Genomic DNA, 24,805 nt, shown 5'->3' on the forward strand with positions numbered 1-24,805 from the left:
TGGGCAAGTCACTTAATCCCCATTGCCCCCCAAAATTTAAAAAAAAAGTGCTAGCTTAATACTATACTAAGTCTTTTGGGGATAATCTGTATTGTTAGTTATAGATATGTGGCATTTCCTTATGTATTCTTTGTCTCTGACCTTTTTCTAACATATTTACTAAAAATGTTTTTCCCAATTTCTTTTTTTTAATTTTGAAGATATTACTTTTCATTGTATAAAATCCTTTTATTTCTGTATGAACAAATCTATCAGTTTTGTCTCTTGACATTTCTTCTATTTGATTACTGAAAAAATATTCCTTCCATCGTTGAGGTAATTATATTTGTAGTGAGGGCTGTTCCTCAGATGTGGCATGGAGTGTCATTGTGTGTCTCAAAGGAAATTAGAATAGACATCTCTAGCTTCTTCTCCCCCCACCTTTCTCCAAGGGAGACTTTCATTCCTGCCAGGAGGGGAAGCAGGAAGTTGAGGGTGCCACTCTGCTCTCATCAGAGAGAGGGGGTTACTGGTCTAGAATTATAGCTCTCTACTCCTTTCAATATTGTTAGTCTGGGGAATGTGATTTTTCAGGTTCAAACTCACTTCTCATCACTGTTTCATTATTGGAGAAGAAGGACCCCAAGTTTTATATCCATGGCTTGACCTCTTTCCCACCAAATATCAGTTCCACAGTGAATATACATAGTGAATAACGAAGAAACCCGTCTACGCAAATCATAGCAAAACAGAAATTAGAGAAGGTATCCATAGGAAAATATATATGTACAATACAGAGTGAAAGAACTCTCCCATTAGGAGTAAAGTAACTCATCTCAACCAGGAGAGAGTCCCAGATCTCACACAAGGGGAAATCCTAAGTCTCTAGTGTAGCAAGCTGCAGATAGGGACATGATGGAGAATACCAGATCTTCTCATGTCATCTTCTTCCCATACTTCCCTGCATAGTATTCCATTTTTTAAAAACCACATTCCATATTTACAGTGATGCTTGAAAGATTCCCTCCACTACAGTTTTCCCTACAATGCCTTGATGGAGGTGACCCTCATTTTGAAGAGGCTATACTAACAGAGCTCAACTCTAGGAGGTCCCTCCATATTTAGACAGTCTTTGATGGCAGGTCCAATAAGGAACTTTACTGTAGATCTGTTATCTGAGGACTGGTCTGGGTATGTTCAGAAAGATTCAACATCAGAAAGTCGGCCACCAAGGGAGGAGTTTCAGGGGTCAAAAAATTCATGTAGCGGCAGCTAGGTGGCGCAGTGGATGGAGCACCGGCCCTGGAGTCAGGAGTACCTGAGTTCAAATCCGGCCTCAGACACTTAATACTTACTAGCTGTGTGACCCTGGACAAGTCACATAACCCCAATTGCCTCACTAAAAAAAAAAAATCATGTAACCATCTACTAAGGTACTGAGGGGTTGCTGTCTGAATTAGTGGAGGGAATAGACAAACCATTTAAGCCATATACATCTTGTGAAGTATTCTAGTAAGAAGCATGCAGTTTGCTTAAAAATATTGCTGTGGCTTGGAAGAGATGTCCTATCAAAAGCAATTGTCCTTGACAGTCATCCATGAAGCAATCCAGAATCCATGATGGCTGTTTGGTAACAGTCTGTGCTAGCCCTACCCCAAGGGACCCACATGAAGTTAAGGGGCTGGGGTCAGGCAGAAATGAGATGTAGTGAAAAGGAGTGAGGCTAGAGTAAGAGAAAGACAGAAACAATATCTTTTCCTAATCAACTCCGTCAGCTGAAGAGAGATCACAAAATGAGTGTCTTGGATCTTCCCTGTTCTTTTTTTCTCTCTGCAGCTCCTAAAAGGAATAAGAATTAACCAAGGGTGGGGGAAGGAGGAGGCTCCTCTACGGGAGTGAGTTACAGGGAGGGGAAAGAAACAGGGAGAAAGAAGGAGGAAGTCCTCAGGGATAAGTTGCATCAGATGGACAACATACGGACTTTGTGGACACAGACTCCCTGTCCAGGGAGTTAGTCAATCTGGCCATGTTTTGTTGCTCTGTACTTTGTTTGGTCCCCAGAGAAAACGATTTCCATGACAACAACCCAGCCCCATATAAGCTCAGATAAATTAAATGGAGCAGGAGCTAGTGTAGGATGATAGTCGAGTATATGCTTGGTCTCTATGGATAGGAATCGCCCTTTGGATGTTCAGGGGCCACACAGACCAGAAGTATACCATTCTGATGAAACAACTGATGCAAGTAGCAGGGGTGAACTGCCTTATAGGTGAATGGAGTGTGAGTCAGCCTCTTCTACTTCACCTTCCCCTGCTGGTCCCCAAGGTGAGCTGGGATTCTAAGAGGGATACTGTAGCTACAAAAATACAAACAGCTTTTTGGGGGATAATAGCTGAAACATTAAAAAGTTGATTGATATGGGATGGAGATAGGTGGAAGGGGATAATGTATAGTGGTTTGTCTGGTTCCTTGTACCTGTATCTTCCGCTCTCTCAACCTTTATAGCTGGGGGCCTTTAAATGTCACCTGCAGGCTCAACCATGCCTCATACTCCAGGACCAATCATGACCTAAGTAGGGGTAACATAATGAGGTGGTGGCCAGCAAGTCACCAATTGGTGTGATATTGTTGCTGATTTCACTCTCATCTTGGTCCCACTACTAGTATCATAAGATTTACAGTTGGAAAGGACCCTAGAAACCTTCTAGTTCATTCTCCTCTTTTCAGAAGAGAAACGAGGTGCCCACAGTAATAGACAGTAGTAGCAGAAGCAGAATTCTAACCCAGGTCCTCTGGTTGCAAATATAACATTCTTTCCACTATCCCATTCAGCTGCCATGCTGCCTTATCAATAACTGGGCTCCTGCCTTGGATTTATTTGTTTGTTTGTTTATTTATTTTGTTTTTTGTTTTGCAGGGCAATGAGGGGTTAAGTGACTTGCCCAGGGTCACACAGCTAGTAAGTGTCAAGTGTCTGAAGCTGGATTTGAACTGAGGTACTCCTGAAGTCAGGGCTGGTGCTTTATCCACTGCACCACCTAGCTGCCCCCCTATTTATTTATTTTTAAGGTCTGGGACTCTCCATCTCTCTCTAGCTGAAAGTTTTGGCACTACTTTCCACTACTATTCGGCACAGGAGCAGGAGGCTCCCCATATTAATGCAGTAATGCTTAATTTGTTGTAGACACAAGATCATCATAGCCCACTGTAGCCCAGAACTCCAAGACCCAAGAGACCTGCCAACCTCACCCTCTCCAGTAGCTGGGGTTATAGGTCCAGTACTCCTGCCTCATACCACATTTTTCCAGGATACTCTGTGGTATAGTGAAAAGAATAGGAGACTAGCAATCAGGAGAATTGCCCGGATCCTAACCCTGGCTTATCCATTGAGTACCTGTGTCCTTTAGGACAGAGAGCTCAAACTTTCTGTACATTAGTTTTCTCATCTAGAGAAGAAAATCGTTTGACTTAATTGAGCTGTCTTATTGCCAAATCTAATAATGAGGAAGCTAGATGGTGAAGTGGATAGTGTTGCATCTAGAATCAGGATTCAAACCTGAGTTCAAATGCTGCCAAAAGATACTTAGAAGCTTTGTGAGCTTGGGCAAGTCATTTAACCTCAGTTTTTTCATCTGTAAATGAGGATAATAATAGCACCTACCCTCTCAGAGTTGTTATGAAGATCATGTGAGGTAACATAAGTAAAGTACTTTCCAAACCTTAAAGGGCTATATAAATGTTAGCTATTATTAGTCTCCATTCCCTTTCCCCCACTCCATTCCTTCCAGTAGGACTCCTAGTCCTACTAAAACATTGAAAGGTACAATCTGTAGGCTGAAACTTTTGCAATACTAATACTGATTGTGACTATTTTTAACACAGTTCATAATATTAATCAAAGTAAATCTTTTCATCTGGACCTATGTTTCTTTCTCTATGAGGGGTTTAAACTGGCAATTCTCTAAAATTCTTGTGTCTAAAAATTGAAAGCCAACCTGTACATATATGGGAATCCTTAATTTGTTATTTATGTAAATTCAGAAGTCTTTTCCCAGTGCCTAAAACCTCCTGTGTTTTATTATAGTTCATTAAGACCACACAACTGGAAGATCAGTGCTTTTTCCTCTCTTCCACTTCCATTACTCGCATAGAGTTTGCAGGAAGCTAAGTGCCAGCCATGGGTAGAGGGATGGATCTGGAGTCAGGAAGACATAAGTTCAAATCCAGCCCCAGGTACTTACTAGCTGTGTAACCCTGAGCAAGTCACTTAAGCTCTGACAGCCTCAATTTCCTCATCTGTAGAATGGGGATGATAATAGCACCTATCTCCCACAGTGGTTGTGAGGATAACATGAGATAATATTTCTAACATTTTCTAAAATATTTGCAAAATGCAAAGTGCTATATAAATAGTAATATTATAAAAATAAAACCATATTAATTGTCTATGTACAGACTCAAAACCAAAACTGTAAATAAGGGCAGAAAAACTCATTTAAAAGGAGAGTGGGAAAACCTTTGAGGATAACCACTCAGTAACCACGAGGTAAACTCCTTTAGAACATGGAAATATATGGTCATTGGTTTTCAGCTGAAGTCACCAATTTTTAAAAAGGAAATATCATCTGCACCCAGAGAAAAAAATGATAAATAGATATATAGAATTATTTTACATATATGTGCACATTGCATACATATTTGTGTCTAATGGTAACTATCTATGGTGGGGGGAGAAAAGAGGAAAAAGAATTTTACTTGATAACTTTAAAAGAAATAGCAAGTTGTACATAAAAGATTTGTAGTTTCGTGTGTAATCATCTTTTTTATTGTATTATGGTATGGAATTGCTTGCTTTATCCCATAAATTAAAAATAAAATATTATTAAAGGAAATATTGGATAAGATAAATATAGCATATTTTTAAGGAGAACTCTGTTATTTAAATTAGGTCAAGGTAACATATATGTCACATCCTTCCTCCTCTTGTAAATATAGCAGCAGATAAATAAATACCATTTCTGACAAATATTTATGTTTATTTCAGTTACTCAGCCAATACCACAATGGGGAGAGTATCAAGGAAGTGTGTTTAAGATATAGTCCCCAACTTTAAGGAGCATATTATCTTTTGATGAAGATAAGGATGACTTGAAAAACAGAGGTGCCCCCACCCCAAATTGTGTGGAATAAATAGTACTCTAGAAGCCTCTTCTCTGATCTCCTCTGATTAAGACATTTTTGTGTATTATCACTCACTCTCCTCTTTCTCTCCTATCCGATAGGAATTGATATCCCAATTCACCAAAACCAATCTCTCTTCTCTGTGCCCTTGATACAACCCTTCCCATTTATCCACAGTTATACCTTCTCATACACCTTCAATCTCTCTTGATCCATAGACTCCTACCAGGCAATAAAAATGTTCAAAGTGGGACAACTAGGTGGTGCAGTGGATAAAGCACTGGCCTTGGATTCAGGAGGACCTGAGTTCAAATTCAGCCTCAGACACTTGACACTTAACTAGCTGTGTGACCCTGGGCAAGTCACTTAACCCTCATTTGCCCTGCCCCCCCAAAAAATGTTCAAATGACTTTCTAATTCATAATTTTAAAAAAAGAACCATTCCTTCATTTTACCCTTCAAACCCATCTAGCTAGCATCCCATCTCATTGCTCCCCTGCACTTATAAATTTATTGAAAAAGTTGTGTACACTCAATATCTCTACTTCCTCATTACCCATTCCATCATCAAGTCCTAGGAATCTGGCTACTGCTCCCATCTCTCTGTTGAAATGATTCTCTTAAAGATCAACAATGACCTCCTAAATGCTTAATCCAAAGGCCTTTTTTGGGGGGGAGGGGGCAGTTGTCCTCATCCTGTCTGACCTCTCTGCAGCAATTAAATCCCATCCCTCTGGATTTTCTCTCCTCTTTTGGCTTTAGAGACAGTATGCTCTCCTGGCTACCCTCTTACCTTCTAACAAGCCCTTCTGCCTGCTGTCATCCTTTTCTTGATCCCTTAAATTGGGTGTCACCCAAAGTGCTGTCCTTGGCCCACTTCTCTTCCCTTTTTGTACTCTCTCCCTTGGCAACCTCATTCATTCTCACTGTCTCAACTAAGATTTCTATATAAATGATTCCCAGATCCATAGGTCTAGCTCTTGTTTTTCTTCCAAGCTCGAGATACATTTCTATAGCAGCCTATAGGATATATCTGTCTAGATGTTCTGCCAGTATCTTTTTAACTTAACAAGTCCAAATCTGAGCTTATATTTTCCTCAAAATCTAAAGGCAACATGTCAGCAATGCCACAATTGAGCCAGTCTCCCATGTTTGAAACCTTGGTGCTGTCTTTGACTCTTCCCTTTTTCTCACCTCTTATTACCAACAAGTTGACAAGTGATGTCTAGTCTATTTCCTCAGTATTTCTTAAAAAAAAAACATTTTTTCCAATTTTTTAACATTTTTTATTTAAAGTTTTGAGTTCCAAATTCTATCCCTCTTTCTCTTCCTCCCTTGCCTCTCCCTGAGATGGTAAGCATTCAAATATAGGTTATACATGTGCACTTATGTAAAACATTTCCATATTAGTAATTTTTTATAAGAAGACTTGAATAAAATTAAAAAATGAAAGAAAGTAAAAATAGCATGCTTCAGTTTGTGTTCAATTAGTATCAGTTTTTTCTCTGGAGGCAGATGGTTTGCTTCATCATTAGTCCTTCAGAACTGTTTTGGATCATTGTATTGCGGAGAAGAGTTAAGTCATTCACATTTTTTCATTGAACAATATAGCTGTTACTATGTACAGTGTTCTCCTGGTTCTGTTCACTTTGCATCAGTTCATGTAAGTCTTTTTAGGTTTTTCTGAAATCATCCTGCTTGTCATTTCTTATATTACAATCATATACCACAGTTTGTTTAGCCATTCCCCAATTGATGGGCATCCCATGGATTTCCAATTCTTAGCCAACAAAAGAACTGCTACAAATATTTTTATACATGTGGGTTCTTTTCCTTTTTCCTTTTTTTAAATGTCTTTGGGATATAGACCTAGAAGTCGTATTGCTGGAGAGCAATTTGGAATTATGCCCAAAGGGTGATAAAGCTGTACATACCCTTTGACCCAGCAATACCACTTTTGGGTCTTTTTCCCAAAGAGATCATGGAAAGGGGAGAGGGACCCACATGTACAAAAATATTTATAGCTGCTCTGTACGCGGTGGCAAGAAATTGGAAGTTGAGGGGATGCCCATTAATTGGGGAATGGCTGGACAAGTTGTGGTATATGAATACAATGGAACACTATTGTGCTGTAAGAAACGATGAGCAGGAGGAGTTCAAAGAAACCTGGAAGGTCTTGAGTAGGCTGATGATGAGTGAGATGAGCAGAACCAGAAGAACATTGTATACAGTATCATCAACATTGTGTGTTGATCTACTGGGATGGACTATATTCTTCTCACCAATGCAATGGTACAGAAGAGTTCCAGGGAACTCATGATAGAAGAGGATCTCCAAATCCAGGAAAAGTTAAAAAAAAAAAAAGAACTATGCAGTATAGATGCTGAATGAACCATACTATTTCTTTTGTTTTGGGTGCTGTTTTGAGGTTTTTCGTCATTGCTCTGATTTTTCTCTTATAACATGACTAATGCAGAAATATGTTTAATGTTATTATGTGTGTATATATAACCTATATCAGATTACCTGCTGTCTAGAGGAGGGGGGAGGGAGGGGAGGGAGGGAGAAAAATCTGAGATTGGAAAGCTTGTATAAACAAAAGTTGAGAACTATCTTTACATGTAAAGGGAAAAAAATAAAATACTTTATTAATAAAAAAAAAGAAGTGGTATTGCTGGATCAAATGGTATACACAGGTTTTTTTGGTTTTTGGTTTTTGGTTTTTTTGTGGGGCAATGGGGGTTAAGTGACTTGCCCAGGGTCACACAGCTAGTAAGTGTCAAGTGTCTGAGGCCAGATTTGAACTCAGGTACTCCTGAATCCAGGGCTGGTACCTTATCCACTGTGCCACCTAGCTGTCCCTGGGTATACACAGTTTTATGGCCCTTTGGGCAAAGTTCCAAATGGATCAGTTCACAACTCCACAAACAGTACATTAGTGTCCCAGTTTTCCCACATTCCCTCCAACATTTGTCATTTTCCTTTTCTGTCATATTAGTCAATCTTATAGGTGTGAGGTAGTACCTCAGAGTTGTTTTAATTTGTATTTCTCTGATCAATAGTGGTTAAGAGGGACAACTAGGTGGCACAGTGAATAAAGCACTGGCCCTGGATTTAGGAAGACCTGAGTTCAAATCTGGCCTCAGACACTTGACACTTACTAGCTGTGTGACCCTGGGCAAGTCACTTAACCCTCATTGCCGCCCCCCCCCCAATAGTGGTTAAGAGCATTTATTCATGTGACTGTAGATAGCTTTGATTTATTTGTCTGAAAACTACCTGTTCATAGCCTTTGGCCATTTATCAATTGGGGAATGACTTGTATTCTTATAAATTTGACTCAGTTCTCCATATATTTCCTCAGTATTTCTTAAAAACAATTCCTTCCATTCTATTCCCTCTGCCACTTCTCCAGTACAGATCTTCATTATGACCCACCTTATAATAATCTCCTGCCAGGTTTTCCCTCTTCTACTCTCACTTCTCTTCAAACCACCCTTCCATACAATTCCCAGATTTTACCTTCCTTATCCATTCATCTCATCACACTCAAATCCCCACAATGACTTCCCCTTGTCTATGGAGCAAAGTTTAAACTCCTTGGTTTCTCATAATTGACCTACTCACCATCACCCCCACAAGTTTTAAACCTTAGCATCTTAATGCATTTGCTTTTGATATTCCTTATGCCTGAAACATCATTCCTCTTCACTTCTGCCTCTATCTGTCAAATTCCTACCCAATCTTCAAAGCCTGGGTCAAATTTTCACTCTTCCTAGAAACCTTCCCTCACCATTATGACCAACTGGTCTCAGAATCAGAAAGATCTGTGCTGAAATCCTGCCTCTTATATACTGGTTGCGTGACCTTGGACAAGGGCCCAGTCAACTATCCAGTAATCTCCAATCTCTTCTCATCTTGTTTGCTTCCCTGCTGCCTCCAAGCATGCCCAAACATGCCTCTCTCATCATCAAAAAACAAAAACAAATCCTTGACTTGATCCATCCAGAGTTGAATGGGATCCTTGTTACACTGAATTAGTTGCTAGGCCAGGACTAGAATATATGTACCTTGATTAATTGAGACTATAGAGGTTGGGCCATGAGAGAGAAGCATATAGAAACCATTGCTAGAAAGATTCCTTGTTTACCCTTGGGTTAGAGTTCAACCACAAGACTCTCAACTTGGTAACAGGACAAGATTTCTTAGGGATGGGGAATAAACCAGTGGTGGTGATAGGCTTCCTGAATGTAGTCATCAAGAGACCAACTTGAGATAAGAAGAGTGAAGGTCTTTGGTCTATTGCTGCTATCCCATCCAGCTGAAAAAATAGGGGCCTACACTACAGGCCACCAATCACATATTAGCATGTCCTGGAGAGTGATTCACATAAAGAAAAAACACTCTGCATATTGTTTTAACTGGCAGCCCTTAGGAACCTTTTACACAGTAACTCCGGTTAACAGGCATCCAGACAACTGAACTCTATAAGCACTTGGCAATGTGAAACAATAGGAGACTAAAAGTCACAAGTGGAGACCAAAAAGACTTTATTCCTCCCCAAACCCCAAGATTTGAAGCCCAAAGCTTCTTATTTCTGAAGCTTTTAAATAAGCAAACAAAAAGTCACTGAAAGTCACTCCGGATGACTACTTATATTAATTATAGCCACCAATGGTTACAAAGTCTACTGTAAATTAGTGAGGCTACAGTTTAGATGAACTCAGTGACTCTATTTAAGAGTAACATACCCTACAGGGATTATCCTGAGGCAATTGGATATTTTAGGCCAAGCGGGTTTGTTTTTTTTTTTTTAGACCAATCACATTTAGCGATGTAACTGAAGGGGCCTCTGAGTCATTTGGCTAAGGAAAGGGAGAGCAGAATCCAGCCTGGGAGAAAGGCCAATGATGGACCCTGGGGAAAGTGTCCAGGAAAGGGAAAGTTAGGAGATACTAAGACACTTTGTAACTTCCTGCTTGCCACCTCTGTGCTTTCAACTCATTGGAAAAGTGATTCTGATTTGAGGGGAAGATTCAATCTCCAATATAACTTTACTCTTGTATCCCCAAGAAGAATCATTACAGTAACAGCTTGTTTTATGTAGATATTTAGGGTTTGCAAAGCACTTTACATAAGCATCATCATCATCATGATAGCTAGCATTTACATAAAGCTTACTATATGCCAAGTACTGTGCTAAGTGCTTTACAATTATGATCTCATTTGATGCTCACAACAGCCCTGGGACATAGTTGCAGATCATGCAGATCAGTGCCCATTTTGCAGATCACAAAACCAAGGCAGACTTTAAGGCATTAAGTGACTTGTTCAGAGTCACATAGCTAGTTATTTCTCACAATAACCCAATGAGAGAGGTCCTATTATTATTATTTTTTCCCCCATTTTACAGATGAGAAAACAAGAAAACTAAAGTTTAGTGACTTGCCCACAATCACACAGCTAGTAAATATCTGAGGCAAAATTTGAATTCTGGTCTTCCTGACTCTAAGTCTAACATGTCAACCACTGGGACACTTAGCTGCCAGCAACTTAATATTACCACATTTATTAATCAGGCAAAAAATATTTATGTATAAACAAGAAGCTGTAGTGTACTCTAAAGAATACTAAACTTGGGGCGGCTAGGTGGCTCAGTGGATAAAGCACCGGCCCTGGATTCAGGAGTTCCTGAGTTCAAATCCAGCCTCAGACACTTGACACTTACTAGCTGTGTGACCCTGGGCAAGTCACTTAACCCCATTGCCCCATAAAAAAAAATAATAATACTAAACTTGGAATCAAAAGCCTTGGGGTGAATCAAATCTTGACCTCCATCTGTGTTCTCCTGGGCAAATCATGTAACCTCTCCAGGTTATAGGAGAAACTGAGAACCCCAGCTTCTTTATCATAGGAGTGTAACCAATATTAATCAAAAGTCATAACAAGGAGACCAAAAGACAAGATACAATAGTACCTTAGTCAACAAACATTTGAATTACTAGGGAAGAGATTTGGTAGCCAAGGGCATCCAACACCAGATCTTCATTGTAAAAGTTTACAGGAGAGGATGTTAGAAAAGTATGCTCATTATTGCTCATAAAACAATAGGAAGAAATAGAGATGAAATCTAGCTTAAAGAAAACTTGATGGGCAGCTAGGTGGCACAGTGGATAGAGCACCAGCCCTGGAATCAGGAGTACCTGAGTTCAAATCCGGCCTCAGACACTTAACACTTACTAGCTTTGTGACCCTGGGCAAATCACTTAATCCCAATTGTCTCACTGAAAAAAAGAAAACTTGATGAGAGGTCTAACTGAGCAGTCATCTGAAGGTGTTTAAGTAAGATAACAGAAGGACAAAAAATGGAAGAAAACCAAAAAAAAAAAAAAAAGGTCTTACAGCCTTTTTTTTAATGAATGCAAATATTTTAATAAAAATAGCTTTTCATCATCAAGAACAGTAGTTACCATGTATTTAGTAGATTAGTCATTATTCAACCTAGTCTTGTAACTCAGATTCCAGAATGGAATGAAATGAGGCAATGCAGAACATTTGACAATTAACAAAATAAGTTTACTTTGCCATAGCAGGGGAAGGATATTCAGAGCAGGGAAAGAATATTCAGCAAGGATATGGCAGAGGAAAGACATTAAACGCATAGAGCTCCTGATACAATCACCCCCAAAATAGCAATAAAAGAACCCTTGGAGCAGAAAAACACACAAAAATACGGGCTAAGAGTTTTCTCCAGCTATAGATAGATTTCAAGATAGATTTCAGGGGGCCGTGCTAGGCCACGAATAAAGCCTAACCCCGCAGAATAAGTTTACTTTGCCATAGCTGGGGAAGGATATTCAGAGCAGGGAAAGAATATTCAGCAAGGATATGGCATTGATTCACTTGGGTATAGCACCCTTGCTTCTGTTTTGCATACAATGGTCTTCAATTATAGGCTTGAAGGAAGATCAGGTTGCTACTTGCATCTTGTAATTCAAATCTTTAGTCCATTAGCCAATTAAATCAAGAGATGGTGTCAATTCCTTTTAAATTAAAACTGGCCAAATCTGTGTGAAACAGGGACCTACGATATTACTCATACCACCTTAGACTTTAATATGGCAAAACAGATTTGTTTATAGAGGAGGTAGGAATAGCACTAAGAGTAAAAGAGATAGGAAAAACAGCAGAATACAAGTATACATAGAGGAGACCCACACTGGAAGTGACACAATTGAGAGAGCATTAGAGAACTAATTCACAAAGTATCTGAAGGGGGATGATACCCAAAGGGTGTATAAAACCATGGACCTTGTTAATACCAAAAAATGGCAACCGAGAAAACAGCAACTACCAACCTATATGCCTCCTTTCCCAACTATTTAAATTTTTATTAGCACAAACATTATTGGCACAAACATTTCAACAAGACAATTAATAGAGAAGAGGCAGGCATTTGCAAGCAATGTTCCACAATAGACCACATCTTACCCATCACACAATTGACTGAAAAATATAAAGAATACAAGAACGATTGTGCTTATTGTTTTGTGATATATGAAAAGTTTGAGAGACATAATTTCTAGATGATTAATCATTTTATTAATTATGGCTAGCAAATAATTAATAAAAGGATGGTTATTTGACCCTCTCAAAAACCAAAGACCCCTCCTAGAAGCCTCTTGATGCTTATAGACCCTTGGAAGAATGAGTGTTCCCAACCGGCAGCAACCAACCCTTATTGGTTAACAATTAATGAGAGAATGAATATTATATGAGAAGTGGGCCTATTCTAATAAGGGGCAGGGGGTGGGGAGTGACACATGACTTTGATTATGTCACTCATGTACAAAGAGAGACTCATCTCAAACCAGACTACTTCCTCCTCTGGCAATCTATACAAAAGGGATCTAACCACCTCCAAAACTTGCCTGAATAGAACACAATGGGTTGGAATTCACCTAGATTAGATTCTCTTTGTAAGGTTTTCCTAGGTGGGGGGAGGGGGTCACAATTCCACCTAGATCAGATGGTCCAGGTGGGGTAAAATTTGGGGCAAGTGATGTCCTTCAAAGACTGGTTGTAATAACCTCCAGAGGTTTATTTATAAATGAGGAAATTTTTAAAAATCTTAATCTCAATTAATAATTGGTTATTAATATAAGAGAAGAATAATCATTTCTCTTTGTTGTTTATGAAAAGTCTTTGATTCGATGGAGCAACCCACTCTTTCCCAAAAGGTATGTCCTATTCACACATCAATATTATTCAAAATTCATTGAACATCATCATAGTGAAAATGACTTTATTCTGACAACACTCAGATTGTTAATACCAGGTGAAAAACAAGCAAGGAAATCTGTTTAGCAAAGATGTTCTCCACTCTCATAGAGAAGATCCAGCAGAGTCCAAATTGAAGAGCCATTCCCTAGTTCTCTAGGTTCTCTTATTTCCATATGATAATATACTGGTTGTATTGGAAGAGATTTATTAACAAGTAAAGAGAGTTAACCATCCACATAGGTGAAACCAATGGGTAAAGAATGCTTATTGTCCAAATCATGATGTGCAGTTAGACCAACAACCCCCGAAGCTCATTTGACAGTGAATCTCAAACAGTGCAGATGAACAATAAATTGGGCACAGAATTAAGTATGAGAAAAGAAGGCTGGATTACCTTATAGAAGTGGAAAAATTCCTTTAATGACCTCCTGCTTCTCCCAGAAATGAAAGCCCATCATTTTTATTCCAATATTCTATTGCTGTTTTTGTTGTAGAATGTTGTAGTCTCCAAAGAATTAAAAATGAATATCACACAGATAGCAAGGGAGGCACACACTATTGAAGGTGTCAGTGGGCCACAGAATATAAAAATAGGAAGTATGGAAAGGAACAAGAATAAAGGTCGCCATCAGAGAAAAAAGATAAGCAAAAAGGTAATGTATTGGTCTCATGGAAAGAACAAGAGCTAATTAACTAGTGGCCAGCCTATGTGTTCCTCTAGTATACTCATGATGTTAGGAGAAGCTGGTGGAATGGACCCTCTGTGGTGAATTTATAGGAGTGCACACACAAGAATCACATATGATCAACTCACTTGGATGGAGTGTGATCCTCATCACTAGAAGAACGGTTGTTGCTGCTGCTGCACCTTGTTATGGTCATAGATCCAACTGAGTATTCGAAAAGTCCATTCTTGACTCTTGGGGTTCTTTCCTCTCCTAGCTAAGGAACTCAGATCTTCCTGTCATTGTCCTAAGCTTACTGTTTTTAATTGGTGATCTTTATGTAGAATAGTATGATAATAAACTAAAAATTGCACACTCAAGTACTGGTTAAAGGACTTGGGGATCAATCAACATTTATGAAGTATCTACAACACACCAGGTACTCAGGTAGGTTTGCATACAAATGCAAAGAAAGAAATAATCCCTACTCTCAAGGAATTTATATTATATATAATATGTATAATATATATAATATAATATATATATAATATATATATAAGAGATTGATAGATATAGTAGTTGAATTTTGGGGGCAGCTAGGTGGCAAAGTGGATAAAGCACTGGCTCCGGATTCAGGAGGACCTGAGTTCAAATCCAGCCTCAGACACTTGACACTGGGCACCCTCATTCCCCTGCAAAAAGAGAGAGAGAGAGAGAGAGAGAGAGAGAGAGAGAGAGAGAGAGAGAGATGAGAGAGAGCTAGGAATTTTTAGAATGAAAAAGAGAATTTGGTGGGATATAATAGCCATCTTCCAGGCAGCTGGGTGGCACAGTAGAGGGAGCGCCAGGCCTGGAGTCAGGAAGACCTGAGTTCAAAACTGCCCTCAGACACTTACAACAGTAATTCATTCACCTATTTTTTCCCCAAATAATAATAATTCAATAAACGTTGATTTACAAGTACCTAATATGTTCAAGGCACTGTGCTAGGTGCTAGGGATACACGATTGAAAACCTAAAGAGTTTCTGCTCTCAAAAGATTTTAGATTCTCCTTGAGGGTGGGGGCAGATTCCAACATGTAAAAACAAAGCAAACAAGGAGAAAACACTGGAAAGACTGCAGGCAAGAGATAGCACCTGAGCTGTCCTCTCAAGGAAGCAAGACTGAGAAGGGAGTGACTTGTCCAAAGTCACACCTCAGTTTAGTACTGGAGTTGGGATGAGTATCCAGGTCTTTAGAGTTTGGGTCCAATACTTAAGTGGTTTAGGAAGGTTAATTTGTCCTGGTATGCAGGAGAGATTTGGCTTGGCAGGGGAATGACTGGGGCCAGGGCGGTTAGTTCTTTGGATCCACACCTTTAAACTTCATTACTTTAACAAATACTTTCCAATTGCCCCGGTGCCTCATTCAGAACCACCTCCAGCTTTTTAAGTCAAACTTAATTTTGGAAATACTTGTCATTTCTCAGGATTTCTGAGGTTTCCTGTTAGAACGTTTTGGAAAGATTTCTTTATTTCCCCTTCCATTTATTCTGCCTTAGCTAAAGTCATCAGAAACAAGTTGAACTTTATATCTTTACAAGGCCTCTTTCAGAGTGTGCTGAAACTGCCTTAGATGGTCTGGTTACTAGACTGAGGGGATGTCATTAGGAAAGTGCTGGGTTTCTGAAAGTTCATAAGATCAGCTAAAACAACCGAGCATAATGAGAGATTTCCTTCCCCAGGAGTTAGCTGGGTTCTCATAGCCATGCAGGTCCTTATATTTATTCCCAGGGGGAGGTTCCTTGCCTCAGTCAGATTGTTTACCAAAAGTTGTTAATCCAGAGTAAATGAGAACTACTCTCCATTTTCCAAGGCTGTGGGAGAACTGTGGCACTGCTCCCTTGGAGATCTCTCCCTACAGAAAAGCAGGCTTTGTAAGGAATGGGCATTAAAGGAAGTGACTTGTTTCACTGCCAAACTCTAGGGAGTTTGGTATTTATAATGTTTGCTGCTTGACTTTTTACATAATTTCTCCAGCTCTTACATTTCACCCCCAGAGCAAAGGCTAGCTGCAACGGGCAGAGAGGCTCAGGCCCTGAACTCAGCATCCCCCCTGTTGACCAATAGCAAACAACTTGATTCTAACTTATTGACCACTAGGGCATGTCAACTTTTAGGTTTGGCAGTTTTGCCAGTTTGCAAAGCTGGTTACTTCAGGTAGTTAGAGGAAAGAGAGAATGAGGGCAAGGTCATAGGTTTCCATCCATACAAGGGTCATTTAGCATTGCACAGAGTAAAGTCCTATTTCATTATCACATGCTATATATCTAGCTCAGGCCGATCAGTTCATAAGTACAAACTGCTGGCTCAGAGGAAAGAGCCCTGAACTTGGAATTAAAAAACCTGGTTCCCATCTCAAAGGATGTTTTGTTGTTCAGTTGTTTCAATCATATCTGACTCTTTAGTTACTGGAGTAGTTTGCCATCATTTCCTTTTCCAGCTCATTTTTACAGATAAGGAAATTGAGTGACTTGACCAGGGTCACACAGCTAATAAGTGTCTAAGGTGGGATTTGAACTCAGGAAGATGAGTCTTCCTCGTTCTGATTCCAAGCCCAGTGCTCTATCCACTGTGCTGCCTAGCTGCTGACATGAGGTGACAGAACTAGAACTGGAGGGGACCTTAGAGTCTATCTGGTCCAACCCCTTTATTTTACAAATGAAGATTTCCTTCATTTTACAGATGAGGTGGTCTAGGTAAGTTAAGTATCTTCCCCAAGATTTCTGGAGAAACAATTCCTATCAAACAGAGATAGGATTTTCATATGTGCTTCCTTCCACCAACACACCCTGTGCTTCCCTAACTTTGCTCACTGTTTTCTAAGCCTAGAATATCTCCTCTCCCAGCTCTTTACTTGTTAGTGCATTTGACTCCCAACTATTCTTTCAAGTTTAACTCATATGTCACCTACCCTGTGAAGCTTTGTCTGATTTTTAATTGGTTCCTCCTGAGTTGGGGACTTCATAAAGTTTTATCCCACCTTCTTACACCTAAGAGATCACATAATATTGGAGGGAGTACCATTCTAGATCCTGGGGATATACTAAATTGCCAAGTCAGGTCAGTTCTAACTCTACCATATCACTCATTGGTAACCATTCTCTCTATTAGCATGATCATCAATTAAATGTAGGATCTCAAGTCCTCTTGACTGGACTACCACAATGGCCTCCTCTCCAGTTGATCCTTCACACAACTTAATCTCCTTAAATCATAAGTCTGACTACATCACCTTCTGCTCTCAAATCTTCAGTGGTTTCTTATTTCCTCTAGCATGAACTATAAACTCCACAGCCTGGCCTTCACAACCTGACTCGTCTACCTCTCCAAACTCATTTGGCATTACTTTCATTCATGAATTCTTTATTTCACTCAAACTAGTCAACTTACTGTTCCCTCGATTCAATGTTGCCTTTCCTATCTTTGTGCCTTACATAGATCTTTGCATGTCTTGGAACTCCCTTGCTCTTAAATTCTACCTCTTAAGATGCTCAGCTTCTTTCCCAAGACTCATCTTGGCAGCCGCTTCCTACAGGAAGTCTTCCCTGATCCTCCTCTTCGTTAATGTTGTCTTCTTCCTTAAAATATATTACATCTGTTTAAATGTTGTATTCTTGACAGTAAACTCCCCAAGGGCCAGGACTATTTTTGTTGTTTTTGTTTTACATTTTTGGCAAGGGAAAGGCAGAGAACTGAGCAGTAATCTCTTTGGTGTAGGGAGCTCCCCATACTGATTCAGATGAACATCTTCTTTGCAATTTATAGTTTTAGAAAGTTGTTCAGGACATTTACACATTAAGTGATGAGCTCATCATCCAGCAGGGCTTAACACTCAAGGAAATAGCAAATATTGGGATCTTACATCAATCAGCCTACTGTTGCTGCTTGACTACTAGTAGATTGCCTTCCTCCTTTCTCTCCCCCATTATTTCTACTCCCAACACATAGACTCAAACTCTGAAAATTTTGCGTTTAGGGACTGATGGGCCCTGAGGCAATTTCATAAGCTATGATCTCATCCAGTGAGAAACTGCCACCATAGTATTGGCAAAGATGAAGGATGGCCAACCTCTTTGCAGAAAAGCAGTCTCTTATAGGTCCAGATAAGACCTGCTAAAATAATTTCCTTCAATACCATGGGCTCATTCTTGTTCCTGGTAGCTCTTGGGATCATTTGTATGAAAATTGCCTTTTTAAGAAAATTGCATGTGTAAGAAAATTGCATTTTACTATCCTAACAGCAATACCTTCCCCTTCTCCCTGTGGCCACTGACCTGCTCCTCCATCAGCCAATATCATGCATATTTGTAGGTCTCTGGTGTCACCAAAGTTAATATAATATTCAGTTTCTCCACCTCAACTGTGAATGTACAATTAATTTAGATCTCCTCCACCACGTTCCAGCATTTTCTAAGTTTTGTTCTTCAGGACCTACTAGATTGATCCCAGTTTAGGAATCTCCTTTTATGATGTCTTAGTTTACCCAAGATTCTAAGCTTTTTGCCAAATAACTTATGCAATCCAAATATACTTTACAAGTACTGCCTCTAAACATGTACTGTTAAAAAAAAGTCCTAGGTTGTTTTTTGTTTGTTTGTTTGTTTTTAGTGAGGCAATTGGGGGTAAGTGACTTGCCTAGGGTCACACAGCTAGTAAGTATTAAGTGTCTGAGGCCAGATTTGAACTCAGGTACTCCTGACTCCAGGGCCGGTGTTCTATCCACTGCGCCACCTAGCTGCCCCCCCAAAAAGTCCTAGTTTGTAAATAAATTGTGACTAATGAATATGATAAGATATTCCTGTGCTGTGAAAAATGACAGAAACTGGAGAATTCAAAGAAAAACAGGATGATATATGAATTGATAGGGGAAAATATGCAGAACCAAGAAAACAATTTATATGATAACTACAACAATATAAAGAGAAAGAACAAAAGAAAACCAAACACTGTGTAATGATGATGGCCATGTTTGGCCCTGGAAAAGAGTTGAAAAAACATGTCTTTCCTCCCTTCACACTGTAGAGGTGGGATATTACATATGCTGTCAGATAAGGCTTGGTGTATCAATTGGTTTTGCTGAATTGATTTATTTCTTTTTTAATCTTTATGTTAAAGGTCAGAATGCTAGGAAGAGGATGTGATAAATCTACATTTGGCAATAAAAGTGATGTGAGAACAAAATATATAAATAAAAAACAAGATAGTTATCAGGGATGATTTTTCAAAAGAAACACATCAGTTCGACAAAAAGGAAATAGAATTTCTTGGGTACCTAATGAGCTAGAAGGGTGTTAGGATGGACCCCTGGAAAGTGAATGTAGGGGGCAGCTAGGTAGCGCCGTGGATAAAGCACCAGCCCTGGATTCAGGAGGACCTGAGTTCAAATCTGGCCTCAGACACTTGACACTTACTAGCTGTGTGACCCTGGGCAAGTCACTTTACCCTCATTGCCCAGAAAAAAAAAAAAAAGGAAGGAAAGTGAGTGTAGTACTGCTGTGGGGAGACTTCCAAGAGCATAAAAATCCAGGGATTGTGGGGTTTGTTGCTCAGCTTAGACAGTTGACTCAGAAACTAAAGAAATTATCTCCTGCCCTCTTCTTTCCTGGTATATTAATTCTAAACATCCTTTTATGGTGGAAACTAAACTCTAAGTTATCAATAAAGATAAAGCTAGATGACTATAATGACATGGTGCCTATGACTTCAGAAAAATGTCTAGAACAAAGTACAACTATACCTCAAGGTGGGCAGGGAGAAGGGGTGGGAGGAACTAGCTGGTGTCCAAAGCATCCATTGACACATGGCTATCCTTGATGGAATACAGCTGTGTCTTGATGAAGCCTAGCACCTAATCCCCATAAGTAGTGATCCCCAGAACTCAAGTTTCAGTCTTTGCAGTTTGTCTACAAAACCAGTGTTAGCTATAAGGTTGAGTATATGGCTCTTCCTGCCTCAGTGGACATTCCTCTCTATAGAGCCCCTTCTCTCTGATGCTGTCATGGAGACTGAGAGAGAGCTGCATCATCCCTGAGTCCCTGGAAGTAAGCACAGGAACCTTAGCACTTTTCCACCTGTACCTCCTGGGGTATGGGATCTACATTACACCTGGTGAAGGAATTCCAAGCTTGGTAGAAGTGTTTTTGATTTGAGGAACTTCTGAAATCATATACATGTAAGGCTATTCCTGAAGCTGAATCTAATTTAATTTGCAGGGGTTGTTGTTGAATCTTGGGGATGGGAAGAAGGCAATTGGTATCCTTTTCTTATCAGATGGCTCCCATTGGAAGACTGGTCCAAACTTCAGCTGATGGGTGCTATTGACTATTTTTGAGAGTTGCCTGGTAGGCCCTTGCCTGATCTCATTTCCCCAAAAGTTTCTAATTTGATCACAGATGTTAGTTCAAACTTTCATCCTTACTCTAACCTTTCTCTTCTTACCTAAGATTTCCTGATTCATGTTTTATATATCCAGACACATTTGTCCTTACTTTAGTTGGTATTTGATGATATTTTTCTACATAATAAATCCCTTTTCATATTATGAAATGTCTCTCTGTGTCCCTCTTTTGTTTGAATTTCATTTGAAAGGTCTCATGAAGAAAGAGGTACTTGAATTGAATCTTGAAAGAAAACAGGAGTTTTGAGAGTCAGAGGTGAGAAGGGAGATTATTTCATTTTCCTCTTTATACCCCATAGTAGAAACTTAATAAATGCTTGTCAAATGAATGAAGGATCCATGCCACTTTTCCCCACCAGTAGTAGGATCAAATTATACATTCAATCACAGATTCCTGATGGATTTCTCAGCCCTTTAGATAAAGCATTTATTAAGCACACTGCACTAAGCACTGAGAATACAATTATAAGCCCTTCTCACACCTCCCCCCCAAAAGGGGAAGCTAGGTGTTACAGGAGATACAGGACTGGACCTAGAGTCAGGAAGATCTGAGTTCAAATATGACCTCAGATATTTACTAGCTGTGTGACCTTGGGCAAGTCACAACCCCTATTTGCCTCAGCTCCTCATCTGTAAGATGGGGACACACCAGAGAAAGAAATGACAAACCACTCCAGTATCTTTGCCAAGAAAACCAGACTGAATGATTGAACAATCCCCCCACCCTGCCAAAAACCACAGCTGCTCCCCTATAGAATATACATTCTAAAGGGAAAGAACACAGAAAGGGGGGAAGGTATCCACATGAGGCCAAGATGGAAAAGTCCAAAGTCATGAGTAGAGAGAAATGAAGTGAACATGGGCCTAGGTGCTTCCTAAAAGGGTGGTTCTGGGTAGGAACTCACCAACTGGAAGAGGGGGCCATAGAGGTCAGAGACATCTCCAGGGCGAGATATCCCTCCCCTTCATAAGAACAATAAATGTAATAGAGGGTAGTTATGTGCAATAGCAATGAATGGGTGGTCCTAACCTCAGCTCAGAGTGGAGAGGAAGGCTGTAACCAGGAGGGAAAAATAGGGTTTTTGTTTTCTGGTAGTTTTAAATCTTTGTGATTGAAATGGATTTTTAAAAAAGCACTCTTTGTTGGCCAATGACTCTGAAATCGTCTTGATGGTTTAGTTATTCATTTTAAATGAGTCTTCTGAAGCACATTCAGCTTTTCTGTTAATAACAGGGGAAGACTGGGGCAGCTAGGTGGTGCAGTGGATAGAGCACAAGCCCTGGATTCAGGAGGACCTGAGTTCAAATCCGGCCTCAGACACTTAACACTTACTAGCTGTGTGACCCTGGGCAAGTCACTTAATCCCAATTGCCTCACAAAAAAAGAACACAACAAACCAGGGGAAGACTAGAGGGGCAAGTTCAGAGAAGGCTATGTTTCAGTTCCTTCACTTGGAGGAATTGAGGGTTTGTCTTCCACAGAATTACTCCTGAGTTGTCCTCACTGCTTTCTTCCTTCTTGGACTCCAAACATTCAGTATAGGAGGTTCAAAGTCCATAACCTTCACCCAGCTACCAGGCCGTTGTCTAGGATGCTAGGCCACTGGGCAGAGCAAACAGGGTACAGGAATTCTGGCAGGTAGTGATGATAATGTCTACTCTGTGCCAGGTATTCTGTTAAGCAATTTACCTCATTTGATCTCATTTAATCCTCATAAGAACCCTGGCTGGTAGATGCTATTATTGTCTCCATTTTCTGGTTGAAGAAACTGAAATATACACAGGTTAGGTGACTTGCCCAGGGTTATACAGCTAGTAAGTGTCTAAGCTGGATTTAAACTCAGGGCTTCCTGATTCCAGGACCTGCATTCTATCCACTGTAGCACGGAGCTTCCAGGTAGCTTCTGGGTAGACCTTCCAGGGATTTGTGACAAGTGCTCATTATATCACCACTGAATGGGTGGAATGAAAGTACAAGAAAGAAAGTGGAACTTAACAATGAGTCAGTATCCACCCTCTCCTCCCCTTCCCCATCCCTTACTAGGAAGGTGCAGACAACCAACCTCACAGGTGAATGAGTAAATTCCCAAATGCCCTCTGGAACTGCCAGTTCCAAGAGAATTCTGAACCTTTGGTAGAAATGAGATTAGGCATGAGGGAAAGATTACTCTTGGAGGACAGCATGTATCTGGCAACATTTATTGTTTGTTGCTCAGTTATTTTTCAGTCATGTCCAACTCTTCATGACTCTATTTGAGGTTTTCTTGGTAGAGATACTGAAGTCATTTGCCATTTCCTTCTCTAGCTCATTTTATAGATGAGGAAACTGAGGCAAACAGGGTTAAGGGACTTGCCCAGGGTCACTCAGCTAATAAGTGTCTGAGGCCAGATTTGAACTCAGGAGGATGAGTCTTCCTGACTCCAGGCCCAGCACTCTATCCATTGTGTCACCTATTTGCTGCTCCCATTTGGCGGCATAAAGCCAAGCATAGGGTATAAGATTCCTAGTGTATATGGTTCATGTGACTATGACAAGCTCTGAATTAGAAGTTGAGAGACATTGGAAAGGGTACTGGATTTGTTATCAGAGAACAGTGGGTTTAGATGACCATCACTAACCGTGGCCATATCCCTTAACCTTCCCCTATGTAAAATGAGGGAATTAATTTAGCTGACTATTAATAGGCTCTGAATCTATAATTCTAATAAGATGGAGGAGAACATCTGGCCAAAGAACAAGGAATAACAGGCTCTGCTGCAGCTCTCTCTGGAAGTGTGAGATTCCTGATGAATTTAGAAATGATCTGGTCAGTCAACAATATGGATTAAATGACAATTTCATGAAGATCCCTGAACCAGCAGCCATGGGAAGATCCAGGGAGGGAAAAGGGGAGACACAAGACCCTTGGGGACATTCTCTTCTACTGGGGTAAATGATGTTTCTGAAAACAGCATAAATTTCAGATCACTTGAGAGCCTTAGTGAGTATAGCAAATAAGATCTAGACAAGGATCACTGGGTAAAAAGGTGGGATCAGAATGTGGGAAGTCCCTGTCACTTCAAGATCCAGGACCTCATTATGAGACAGCACCAGTTCCCAAACTGGAGAGCAGGGGCCTCAGAAACTAAGGAAACATATACTCACAGCTATTTTTTTTTAGACAGGACCCATGATTTCATTAGTATAAGTAACTTTGGATGAAGAAACTCCCTACATCAATTCAGATCAGCAACTTAGTATCTGAGAGAGGTGTCTGGACCATTAAAGCTTAAGTGCCTAGTCAGGGTCACATAGCCAATGATACTCAGAGGTGTGACTTGAACCTGTGTTCTTGGCTGGGAGGCCTCTTAGCCACAATTTCACACCACTTCTCTTGTCCATAAGAACATTAATTGTACTGAATATATTGGATATATATGTATACACAGACATATATAATATTGAAATCAGTCTGGTCAGGGATTTAAAATAATATGGACATTGGCCATATACAGTATATTATTTATGGTTAACAAAATATTTTCCTGTATAGATGACAGTTGCATAGAAGTATGTCCTATGTATTTCAGCTAAATAAATATTTATTAAATACCTATTTCCTTAAAATGTAGTGTATGTGAACGACTGATGTTGCCACCCTTCCCTCCAAAATGGTCACTGTGGTGGTCCAAAACCTAGCACAATATCTGTAAAATATTGTGAATGCTTAAAAACGGTTTTGTTCATTGATTGACTGGTAACCAGCTTTACCAACAGGCTCCTCAATCTCTACATTGAGTCCCGCTATTATTACTGGTATTATTACAATATTGCTAATAAAGCTCTTAGAAGAGAAGAACCTCACATTATAGCCTTTCCCTTGGAAGGGAATATTGTGGTCATCTCTCCCCTGTATTATCTGTGGATCACCTAAAAATATAAACAGCAACAACAAAAACAACAATGATGCATTTCCATGGTGTTCTGAGGCTTCTGAAAGCACATTTTTTTCACAACAATCCTATGAGGTTGATAGAATTATTATCACCATTTTACAGATAACAAAACTGAGGTTTACACAACTAGAGGCATATGAAGGACACTGTCATGGGGAAATAGGTGGGGGTCCTTAGGTTTTCCTCTGTATAAAGAATAGAATTTAAATGGTAGAGAAAGTGACAGAGTGGAAAGTCAAAGTCAAAGACTTAGCCTCAAGGGGAGGAGATGGCTTAGAAACCTCTTCCTCCCAGAATAGACAGAAGGCAAAAGCTTTTATAA

Source organism: Dromiciops gliroides, chromosome 4 (assembly GCF_019393635.1).
Source record: "Dromiciops gliroides isolate mDroGli1 chromosome 4, mDroGli1.pri, whole genome shotgun sequence".
Lineage (NCBI taxonomy): Eukaryota > Metazoa > Chordata > Mammalia > Microbiotheria > Microbiotheriidae > Dromiciops > Dromiciops gliroides.